General features: G+C 45.3%; 1 protein-coding gene across 1 annotated transcript in view; it reads right to left on the reverse strand.

Annotated features, from left to right (window-relative positions):
* The window catches only part of LOC147736959 (NACHT, LRR and PYD domains-containing protein 12-like), a 769506-nt gene that overhangs the window by 133962 nt on the left and 622598 nt on the right, over window positions 1-12946 (reverse strand). The window lies entirely within an intron of this gene.

The following is a 12946-nucleotide window of genomic DNA, read 5'->3' on the forward strand; positions in this document are numbered from 1 at the left end:
TCCGTACATCGCCTGACATCTTCTAGCTGATGGCTGATACTTGAAAGGTGCTGAATAACGTGTAACACAAACCGCCTAATTACGCCTCAATAGTCTATGTCAGCAGCCGCTGACTCAAGCGGTTCGCCACGTACCTCCACACTCCGACTGTCACCGTATATGCTTCTCTCCACTGCGTACCACTCGCTGTTCCATCCAGGACGCAAATTGGGATCAGCTGCCTGTTTAGTAGTTCGGCGCCGCACGGCGCCACAAAGCACGGTGATCCCCCAGCTGCGCCCGCTCTGACACAGCCTCACGGCGCGGAATCTCTTTAGCGTTCTTCAGCGTCTCCTGTACGCACGTTGCAGAGTCGGATGGCTCCACTCCTTCCCTTGAATGGGATATTCAAAGTGCCCCAGGGGCCCCCGCCAAATCTCCCCCACGAGGAAGGAGCTCAGGGGTTGCCAGGCGACGAAGGACTGCTTGTAGTGAAGCCAGCTTTCTGAGGAGGGGGTCCAAAATCGGCAGCAATCCCATGCCGATAAACATCTGCAAATACCTCGCAGCAGCGCTCCTCACAAAGAGACACGAGGCAAGGACCAGCTTTTTCTCAGCATTCTTTTATTCAGCCATCAGATAGTGTGTCATGACGCGTTTCGGCCGTCCCAGCGGCCTTGGTCACATGGCGATACAAATTGCTTTTGCCCTTTTAAAGTGATAACGTGCAGTCACATGTCAATGATGATGGACATAGAAAAAATACTATATGTATAAATACATTTGCCTGTGCTTTCTCATAATACCAATACAGCGGTGAGTTAATAACTCATATATATATATATATATATAGCAATCTGCCTTGAAAACTGAGTGCATGTATAAGTGTCCGAATGGAGGATTTAGTAGCAATGTGATTTTCTGTCTAAGTGACGACTTTAAAATGTCTCACTAAATACCTGGTGTTTATTGTTGCCTCAGAGCCCGGAGACCACAGACTCCAGAAGCCCACTAACGCTCTCCACCTGTGTTGGGAACGCCCACCGCCCACAGCGCTACTTGACGGCTCACGGCCCCCACTTCGCGGGAGCCGCTCACAGAGAACCTGGTGTTTATTGTTGCCTCAGAGCCCAGGGACCACAGACTCCAGAAGCCCACTAACGCTCTCCACCTTTGTTGGGAATGCCCACCGCCCACAGTGCTACTTGACAGCTCCTGGCCCCCGCTTCGCGGAAGCCGCTCGCAGCCGAACCTGGTGTTTATTGTTGCCTCAGAGCCCGGGGACCACAGACTCCAGAAGCCCACTAATGCTCTCCACCTGTGTTGGGAACGCCCACCGCCCACAGCGCTACTTGACGGCTCGCGGCCTCCACTTCGCGGGAGCCTCTTGCAGCCGGACCTGGTGTTTATTGTTGCCTCAGAGCGCGGGAACCACAGACTCCTGAAGCCCACTAACGCTCGCCACCTGTGCTGGGAACGCCCACAGCGCTACTTGACGGCTCGCGGCCCCCGCTTTGTGGGAGCAGCTCACAGCCAGACCTGTTGTTTATTGTTGCCTCAGAGCCCGGGGACCACAACCTCCAGAAGACCACTAACGCTCTCCAACTGTGTTGGGAACTCCCACCGCCCACAGTGCTACTTGACGGCTCGCGACCCCCGCTTCGCGGGAGCCTCTCCCAGCCGGACCTGGTGTTTATTGTTGCCTCAGAGCCCGGGGACCACAGACTCCAGAAGCCCACTAACGCTCTCCACCTGTGTTAGGAATGCCCACCGCCCACAGCGCTACTTGATAGCTCACGCCCCCCACTTCGCGGGAGCCGCTCTCAGCCGGACCTGGTGTTTATTGTTGCCTCAGAGTCCAGGGACCACAGACTCCAGTGTAGCAGGGATTCCGTTCTCCTACAGAACTATTCATACAGATTTGGAACCTCAGTGAATTAGGGTGGCCCAATACTCACCTCAGTACCCAAAATTCCCTTACCGAGCTAGCTACAGTGTCTCATTGGTCATAACAAACTCCCAATGTTTAGACAAACCAGAACATAAACTTAGAATACCTCAGGTCACGTGGAACACATGAACACTCTTTCGTTATACAATCAATTCAAACCAGAACGTGGAGTAAAAGAGGCCACGTGCACATTTGAAATATTTATTTACTAATGCAGTGTTCTCAAACGCAGTATCTTAGATAATACAAGCAAACATATTATAAGAAGCAAAGTTATCAGCGTAGTTACTAGTCCATTAAAGGCAAAAGGTGACAACATGCTAATATGTTGAAATGAAAAGGAGTTAACAGCACCTAATTCTCACCCTCCCTAACTAGCATATTATATTATATCTAAGAAGGTCTCTTTGGGTTTTAGCAGGGCGGCCCCATACCTCAAGTTCTTAGTGGCAGAGGATCACATTATCTTCCACCAGCTCTCTGCATGCGAAGCACCATCAAGTGTGTGTCGTGTGCTCTTAGCAAAGCAATATAAAATGCGCCTAAAGCTAGATTTTGGCAGCAGCTGCATTTATGTTATGTCTAGGAAGGTGCGAAGATCAGACCTCACAACAACACTCTGTCGAGTTATCCTTGAAAGCTTCAGCACTTACTGTACAGACATATTTTACCAAGCAAAGCTGATATCAGAGCAATAACATATTATTCTCGTGTAAATCACAATGTCCTTCTAGGCTGAAAGCTAAAACAACAATTATGTGTTGTGTGCAGAAGCAGCAAAAGGTAAAATGGTATTTAAACATTTAATAAGCTCATGCTAACTTAACACGGTATATAGGTGAGCAGTAACTATATGACAATCCCCCATGATCCGAGCAGGGGATAAGATAAGATAAGATAAGATAAGATAAGATAAGGCACGGGGCACATCATGAAAGCAGAATTCAAGAACGATGGGCCAGGCCCAATATTCAAAATCAGGTTAAAAAAACAATTCAAAAAATTCCAACTCGCCAACCCATTGTTCACTTTTTCTCAAGTCAATAGCTCTGGGTTGTGGGAAAATGCACGCATAATTCGCAAAAAAAAATTGTAATTAAGAACAGGTTATTATCAAAAGCTTCGAAAGCCTTCAGGACAGGACCGAATATGCAAAATATGTAGCAACAGCCTCCAGCATGAAGTCACCGTCATCCTCCGAAAACAGTTCAGCCATCCAATTCAATAGTGGGAAAGAGCATACGTGCTCCTCCAGCACCGGAGCCTCTAGCATCATCAGAGGACAACTCGGCGGGTTCTCAATATAGCTCTGTGCCAAGAAATCTTGCGCTGCCGCGAGAATGTTCCAATGACCCATTAGTCCATGCATCGCTGATAAGGCCATAATCCTTTCGCCAGAACAAACCAACTCGTGAGTAACTACGGGACTCATCAGATGATTAAAATCAACGCCAGTTGACACCGTCGTGCAGAGGCATAAATCAATGGCCCAGTTGAAATCGCAGCTCGGGAAATGAAACACAGGCTGGACACATGTGAAATAGGAAAATCGAAACGATAATCCATATGCCGCGCTTAAGGTCGCAAGCGGCAGCGTGCCATAGTATTCAAGCATCCTGTTGTGAAATAGTGCCAGGTGGGGCTGCGCGACGTGTATCACAGGATGGGCATCCATTTTTAATAAAACAAAATATCACCAGAACGCCTGCAGCCAGCGCCAGCATAACAGGAAAACCACCAAATAAGCTCGGAAATATAGAACGAAAGAAAGCAGGAATGACTCCAAATATCTTCTCAAAGGAAGTCACGAGACCACTGCTAACTATTTTAAAAAAGTGTGCGAGGCCAGAAGTGGAGGAGGCATTAAAGATTGAATAAATCAGCTCGCTGAAATGCAATGGCAAGTCAGTATTCAATAACGCCTGTACCTCTGTGCGGGTGTTAGCTACGTGAAGGACGAATGTTTCACGAGCCGAACTCAGGGCCACTTCTTTTTGAGACAAAAGGGCTCTTATTCTACCCATACCATTGAACTCTGCCGTCAAGGTTGGGATTCGCGGCCAGATGGAAACATCTGAATTCCCATGTGTAGGAGGATACAGAACGTTTTTGCAACACACAACACGTTCCGATACTGTAACCACATAAGTGATACCTCTAATGAACCCACAACAGTCTTCGTTATTCAAAAGTAAATAACCGCCATTTGCAAGTAATGTGAAAGTGGGGACGATTGCGGGAACGGGAGTACCTTTCAAAACACAGGCTAAATTTGACCGTTCTTGGTTGCAAGAACCATGTAATTGAATGTGTCTACATATTAATGAGTGATCTGGTGTTTCTGTGCACTCCTCCCTTTTAAGATAAACTTCTTTCCCGTCTTTAAGGCATCTGTAAGTGAATGGAAGGGACTACGCCCCATGAAGAAACAAACTACCCAGTGGCTCATATCGGCCTATTGCAATATATCACATACAATTTGTAAATTTGTACAAAGCAAATGGTAATGTGATTAACCCGTGGATAAGCCACGTCGCAGCAGTGGCCTTTGCCACAGAGAACAGTAAGGACTCACATTGAAAAAGAGAGAGGACACGTTCATGTAATTCCAAGGCACCTTACCAGCCTTAAGCGTCTGCTGTGTCCACGCAAATTGCATAATGGAACGCAATTGATTTTGACCATGGTATAACACAGACACTTCTTCTTGCACAATATCAACAACAGAAGACACAATATTATTTAACGTGTAAATTCGGGAAGAAAGCATGTTAATACTATTATCTACAACTGCAAGCACTTTTTCTAAATTAGCTTGATCAATAGCTCTAAGGCGTGTAGCAGACTCAATTTGTGATATCTTCCAGATTTCATTGTAAATCGCATATATCCATCTTTTAGATCTACCACTAGCCGGGCCTTTTATGAAATCATTTAAATCCACATCATCAGTCAGCTTGGACAGATGTAGTTTAACTGCAGCCAAGGTAGAATGTTTCAGCCAATTCTGACATAATTTGCCTACTGAATAAGTGGTGACAGAATGGTCAGTTTCAAAATGGGGATCAGGCCTGACTTGTGTAAATCCATCAGCTAAACCCAGAAAACGACGTTGGCATGAATCTGAACTTCTGTGCCACATCAGCCAACCGTTTGGATCCAAACTGGATATGTTAAAGGACGAATTTTGCGCTAGAGTTTGCAATTCTCTAATGGAAAAATGTGTAGTATTACTCCAACCAGAATATTCTTCTAAATCAGGGACGGTAGGTGTATTTAATTTTTTAGAAGTAGCTAATCCAAAGCATGTTGTTTGCGAAATGCTAGAATTCAAAAACAACATATGATTTGGGATGAGACATGCTCGTTGCAAAGCCTCAGTGCCTTGTACCTGTCATCTTTTAGAACCCCAAACGGATTTAAGGTCAATTGTTTCCTTCCATAGCTCGTAGCCTTCTACAGCCAACTTGTCTAGAAAGGACTTCGAATACAACAATTTAATATCGGTAAGTCTAACCTTGGACATGGACTTCTCTGTCATTTTAAAATAAAAAGACTCGGGATTGGACTGATTAAAGTCGGTAAAATAAGTGTACTTTTTCAAAAAAGTACTCAAACTGCCTTTTAAAGGAGGTGGGCAATGCTCACACTGTGTGTAATTTACAGTACCCCTTCTGGAACTTGTTTTATGCAGATAATGGTTGCCAAAATGTTGGAAGCAAAATAATTCACCATAATTAGCAGAATCCAAGTATAAATCTTCAGCATCAAAGGCAGCATATTATTTCAAATCAGAAAACAACGCCTCTACGGCCTGAATATCCCAATCATCAGAACGTATGTTTTGTTTAACCACATCTCCCATGTTTACCCTGCGCACATTAGGGACATTAACAACCTCAGTAGGGCCATGGATTTGAAATGTAACCGCATCCCACACAATCCCATCAAGGACAGGCCAAGCAGTGATGTTAACAAAAGTCAAGTCTCTCTTCAGTCTGTGTGCTGAATGCGAAGAGGCAAGCGGGGCCAAAGTTCCATTAAGATTTCGAATGCAAGTTCTCTCCTCGACATAGTGTCCGTTGACAATTCGCAAAAAATAAAACACAAAACCAATTGACATAAAAAGGTAAATCGAAAAAAGTACCAGCCAGATATATGTCCAAGGGGGGATTAAAAAATGTTTTTTAAATAAGCTTGCATATATTGCAAAACGTGAGGGCGTTGTAGAATTATGTGAAACAGAGTCAAAAGAAAATTTGGATTCTGTGGCCAAACGTGTCTGCAAATCGGGCATAGATAAGCCAGTTGGATAAGTGTAATTAAGTTCATCAACTTTATCACCAGGCAAAGTACTTATTAAAGGACTGGAAACAGCAGGTATCTCGAGGGCCACTTCTGGTTCAGCATTAGAAGTAGTGGCCAAAACAGAGTTTCTCACAACCGAAGGACAGGAGACCGCCGGTGTCATACTAAGAAGAATCGGCCACACTGTGTATCTTGACATTGTCAATTGAGATAAACCTGTTTTCCTTACGACCTGGAAGTGGTGGTAAAATGACTGTTCTTGTGCCCTTCACTCCAAGCATGGGAACCGGAGCTCGATAGGAAGGACCATATTCTTTCTTGTTATCGATCTTCTCTCGAACCAGTTCTCCAACTTGTGGTAGCCAGCCAACTACCGGGATCTGCAACTCAGCATCTGATGTGGAGGGCAAATGTTCCTTTGCAAGACTGTCTCTGGTCTTTGGTAGATCCTGTAAAACATTGCAATGTTCATCTACGTCAAAGGTTGTGGCTTGGGCCATGCAGTCTAGACCGTTAAGGTCCGCGACGTACATCTTGATACCAAAGAGCATTTCGTATGGGGTCCGTCCACCCAGAGACCTTCTCAGGAGATTATTAAGTGCACGCTGTACGCCATTGTGATAGGCCAACCAGTTTCTGCCAGTGCCTATAACTCGTGCTGTCAAAGATTGCTCTAAGTCACGGTTCATTCGTTCCACTACACTGTTTCCCTCAGGTCTGAACGGAGACGAAAACTTGATTTGGACCCCCAACGAAATCATAGCATCCTTATACGCCATAGAGGCGAAAGCAGGACCCTGATCCGAATGGAAGGAACCACAGGCAAAAATCCCTACAAAGACACGCAAATCTTTTATGACAGTCCGTGAATCAGCGCTGCGATGGGGCCATACCCACACAAAGCGTGTGCATGAATCAACTGCTACTAAGATGTACTTATACGCGGTATCAGAAGAAAAAGGACCGCAGTGATCTAAATAAACGCATCCTAGTGGTTTATTAGATATGTACAACTGTGTCGTGCCGAACGCTGTCATGCCCCGACTTCCCTACGACACTGTGCCTTTAATTGTATTTACTATTTAAGATGCCAAGAACAACAGAACAACGCTTTATGTTCTTGCATCTAGCTCCTTCCGTTTTGGGTTCCGTCCCGTTTCTGTATTGCCTGACTTCCGGTGTGGGATTAGGTTCCGTTTGGCTTCTGGAGTGATTCCTGCCCTCTCGTCAAGGTTTTGTGGGCTACGGTTTCCTTAGCTCCTTCAACGGAATTTGTGGTTTTAAGACGTCTCTCCTCCTGACGTCCACTTGTGCGGTAGTTACAGTGTTTGCTGTAATCATCGATCTTTCCCCTTTCCTTGAGCCCCGCCCGGCGGCCGGGTTCTTCTCCGCAATCCGGCTGGGTTCAGCCTCTGTTCTCCTTTTCGTCCTCAGGTGCTCCACCCGGCGGCTGGGTTTGATCTCCGCCATCCGGCCCGGGCTCCCTTACAGTTCACACAGATAGCTAGGGTCCTTTCTTCCCCTCCTATTTTCTCCTGGTGTTTCGCCCGGCGGCCGGGATTATCTCCGCCATCCGGCTGAGCACTGCTATTTTGGACATAGTATTCCTCACTTGTTGCTGGATTCTCCTGTGCATGTCTTCATTTCACCCATTCCTTGGCCAGTTACATATGTATTCTGGGGTTCTTGCGTGGACCTGATTGTGGTGCATATTTCAGGCGACTCTACACAGAATCACGGTAACAGCGCTGTGCACTGCCTTATGATATAATAATTATTTTGTGACTATTGTGGAAGACCTGAATGTATGTCCTGTTTCACAGATATTAATGCAAGATTCATGGTATTGGCTCCTGCTCATAATCATATCTACAGGAATATTGGATGTTCTACCAGTATCCTCCTAGAACATACAGAGTGAGAGTTTACACTTTAGATACTTGACACTCACCTGCACAGAGTTAGAAGGAGTTATTTATTATTGTTTTTGTCATCTTTGTAATAGCTCAAGAAGAAAACCTTATTATATCCTACTCATCAGTTCTACAGTCCAAGCAAACAAATGTGGTATGTAGTGGTCATATATGTATCATAGACATGGTGTAGATTTATATTGTGGTTAGCAAAGATAGACTGTAATACTTATCTTCCTTTCCAGCCTACCTGTTGTCAAGTATTCACTCTGAGTTGCCACGCATCCACCCTGAAGACCACCATCAAGCTCTATTATTTCTCTCCCAACCTTTCCTTGTTTTGTCTCCCTGTTTTCCCCTGGCGAGCCTTTCAATACTCTAGTGTTTGATAGAGTCGGAAGGCCATACGGGAAGGCTGAGGATTACTCTTCGGATTCCTGACGCTCCTGCGGAACCTGCTTGGAAACCATTACAGAATGTAAAGCCCACGTGGTGTGTTCTGCCCGAGAGTAATGGATCTAGAAGCTGTCTCCCTATCAGATTTAGCAGGCATGTTAGGAAATTTGCAGGTTGAAACTCAAGCTTTGATTACTAGGGTAGATACTCTGCAAAGACAACAAACTACAGGGGCTGCGGGTGGAGGAACATCAGTTGTACAGGTCACTACACCTCCTTCCATTCCTCTAGCACCCCCTGAAAGGTATGCAGGGGATGCGGCGTGATGCGCCGCCTTCCTTAGTCAATGCCAGTTATATTTTTCCTGTAAAGCTAATTGCTTTCCCTCTGATCAGGCTAAGGTAGCCTTTGTAATATCATATCTGAGTGGTTCTGCTGCTGATTGGGCCATACCTTTAGTAGACAGAGACGACCCACTATTACATAGTTACACAGCATTCAGGAGAGAATTCCGTAAACTGTTTGATAGACACATGTATACCCATTCTTCTGATACTGAATTGTTAAGTCTTAAACAGGGAAATAAAGATCTTGTTGCTTACATAACATCATTTCACAGGCTGGTGGTTGAATCCAACTGGCCTGAATAGAAACGCAGTACAATGTTCTACAGGGGCTTAAGAGACGATTTAAAAGATGCCCTCTCACAGATAGTTGACCTACCGACATTCTGTACAGATCTTATTGATTTGGTAGTTAAAATTGAACACCGAATACAAGAAAGGAAGAAAGAGAGAGGAAAGCACGAAACCAGATATGTTATATTAAAGAGAAAAAGAGTACGTCAGAGAAAACCAGCGATGATAGTGAGCCTATGCAGATAGGCATAGTAAAAGGACCACTGACGCCCAAAGAAAGACAGAGAAGAACGCTTAGGCTCTGTTTGTATTGTGGCAAGGCAGGTCACTTTCTAAAGGAATGTCCTATTAAACCTACACAATCAAAGTATTCGGGAAACTAGGAATCCTGGGATCTTGTGAGACGAGGATCCCGGGTAGGTCTGGCCTTACAGTCTCTTCCTCTGAATATACCACCACCCCCACTAATCATCTATATGTGTCTGCATACCTGACTCAGGGGGAAAATGGACTACATGTTTTAGTAATGATAGATTCCGGGGCATCTGGGAACTATATGGATGTGTAGTGGGCAAAGGAAAATATGATACCCTGTACAAAAAGAGAGATAGCCAGTAATGTTACCACTATAGATGGCAGCTCTCTTATTTCTGGTCCAGTAACACATCGCACAATACCATTACACATGACAATAGAACCCGATCACCAAGAAGACATAATGTTTGATTTAATCTGTTCTCCACAATTCCCGGTGCTCCTGGGTATTCCTTGGTTGAGGTCTCAGAACCATAACATAAATTGGGAAACTTCTACTATAACTTTCCCCCCTGTTACTTGTTCACATCTAGTAGGGGCAGCTATTGAAGAGGCACCCATCAGTGTTGAAAGCTGTGAGATCAGCTCAGTCTTGCCATCCTGTTATCACGATCTACAGTCGGTCTTTGATGCTAAAGAAGCTGTGATCCTACCTCCTCATAGGGTCTATGACTGCCGTATTGATCTTGAGACAGGAGCAAGATTTCCATGCAGCAGAGTCTATGCTCTCACAGAAAAAGAGAATGTGTATTTACGAGAATATTTAGACTTCATGCTTGAGAAAGGCTTTATCCGACCTTCCCGTTCCCCTGCTTCTTCATCTCTGTTTTTAATTCCGAAGAGGGAAGGGGGTCTTCGTTGTTGCATTGACTATAGGAAGCTAAATGATGTCACTATAAAAAATCGTTATCCTCTGCCTCTTATAGCCTCCCTCCTTGACAGAATTGGCAATGCCCAATTTTTTACCAAGTTAGACTTGCGTGGGGCATATCATCTTGTACGAGTCAAGGAGGGGGACGAGTGGAAGACCGCCTTCTGTACCAAGTTTGGACTCTTTGAGTACCTTGTGATGCCCTTTGGGCTTTGTAATGCCCCTGCGGCGTTTCAGTTTTTCATAAACGAAGGGTTAAAAGACATGCTTGACATATATGTGATTGCATATATAGATGACCTGCTGATTTTTTCCCCTTCTATGACAGAACATATACATCATGTGCGCAACGTGTTGGAAAGTCTACTGGAGAATCGCTTGTATTGCAAGTTAGACAAGTGCACATTCCACACACAAGAGGTCCCCTTTTTGGGGTATGTTGTTTCTCCTTGGGGCTTCCGCATGGATTCCACCAAGGTGGATGCTGTTCTTGCATGGCCTGCTCCTCGTAACGTAAAAGAAATCCAAAGTTTTCTGGGTCTGGCCAATTTCTACAGACGGTTTATTCGAAATTTCTCGGCCCTGGTATCGCCCATTACGGCCTTGTTGAAGAAGGGGGTCCCTTTTACATGGTCCCTTGAGGCCGATTGTTCTTTTCGGCTGCTTAAGGAGGCCTTCACCGGTGCCTCTGTCTTGCGTCATCCGGATCCAATCCTGCCCTTTGTGGTGGAGGTGAACGCTTCCCAAGTGGCAGTGGGAGGGGTTCTGTCTCAGGCGGATTCTGTGTCAGGAGAGTGTCATCCAGTAGCCTATTACTCACATAAGTTAACCCCTGCTGAATATAACTACGCCGTGGGAGATAAGGAACTCCTAGCAATTAAGAAGGCGTATGAGGAGTGGAGGCAATACCTACTGGGTGCTAGATATCCTGCTGTAGTGTATACAGATCACCGTAACCTACAATATATCAAGCCAGCTAAAGCTCTGTCCATGAGACAATTGCGTTGGTCCCAATTTTTCAGTGAGTACGACTTCACCGTTCAACAGAGACCAGGGAAAAGAAACGGCAAAGCAGATGCCCTATCTCGATTGGGGTGTGAACACCCTACAAAATCAGTAGAACAGACTGTTATAATTCCCAGCGCAAATATCATAGGAGGTATACAGACTGAAGAAGATTTTGTGACTCAGGTTAAGAAAAGTCAGGCCTCAGTAGATATGCCAACTCTAGTGGGCTCACATGAGACCTCCACAATGGAAGGATATGTTTGTGTACAAGGGGGAGTGGTGTTGCCCTCTAGGGAGTTACAGGAACAGGTTATAGAGTGGTATCATACTCATCCTGTGGCAGGTCATCCAGGGATCAAGAAAACAACCAGCTGTGCGTGACCGTTTTTGGTGGCCTACTATGCTTAAAGACATAGAATCCTTTGTTAAGACATGTCATGTATGTGCTCAAACCAAGGTATCTCACCTAAATCCAGTGGGGTTACTCATGCCTTTAGCTTCCCCCCTGGCCCTTGGCATACAGTGTCTCTTGATTTTATAGTGGAGTTACCGCTCACTAAGATGAAGAACAATACCTTGTTAGTAGTGGTAGACTTATTCACGAAAATGGCTAATTTCGTGCCTTTGAGGGGGGTGCCCACAGCTGTTGAATTGGCATCTGTATTCATGCAACAGATAGTCCGACTCCATGGTTTCCCTTCTGTCCTGGTTTCTGATAGAGGTGCCCAATTTGTATCACGTTTCTGGAAGTGTTTATGTTCTTTGCTCCAGATAGATGTTCGATTATCCTCTAGTCACCACCCGCAGTCAGATGGGCAGACGGAGAGGGTTAACCAGTGTTTTGAACAATACATACGGAATCAGGTGTTGCAATCCCTAATGGACTGGGACGAGCTGGTATGGTTAGCTGAGATTTCATACAACACAGTCCACACTCCTCTATCAATACCACTCCATTCTTTTGTTCTTATGGCTACCACCCTAAGTTGTTGCCTTCCGGAATCTCTACAGATAGTCCGACCCCTGCAGCAACTGATAGGGTAGAAAGACTACAACAGGTACATAAGAATGCATTAGACAGTCTCTAAATGGCAAAGGTGAGATACACGGAAGGGGCAAATTTACACAGGAGTTTAGAACCTATTTACACACCGGGAGATGAAGTGTGGCTCTCCACAAGATACATAGCACTAGGTGGTCCACGCAAGTTCAACCCCAAATACATAGGCCCCTATAAGGTGGTAAAGATGATCAATCTTGTGGCCATGAAATTGGAACTTCCCCCTTCATTTAAGATCCACCCGGTATTCCATGTTTCACTGTTGAAGCCGGTTGAACCGGGAACTAGACTGCCTAAGAAACCTGCTCCTATAACCATTCAGGACTCTGAAGAGTATGAGGTTGAGGCCATACTAGATTCCCGTAGAGTGGGGAAGAACCTACAGTACTTGATTCATTGGAAGGGTTATGGAGTTGAAGAGTGCACATGGGAACCTGATTCTAACATTCATGCACCTCGACTGGTATGTGTGTTTCATCGGAAATATCCTGACAAGCCCAAACCCGG

The sequence above is a fragment of the Lissotriton vulgaris genome, chromosome 1_1 (assembly GCF_964263255.1).
Source record: "Lissotriton vulgaris chromosome 1_1, aLisVul1.2, whole genome shotgun sequence".
NCBI lineage: Eukaryota > Metazoa > Chordata > Amphibia > Caudata > Salamandridae > Lissotriton > Lissotriton vulgaris.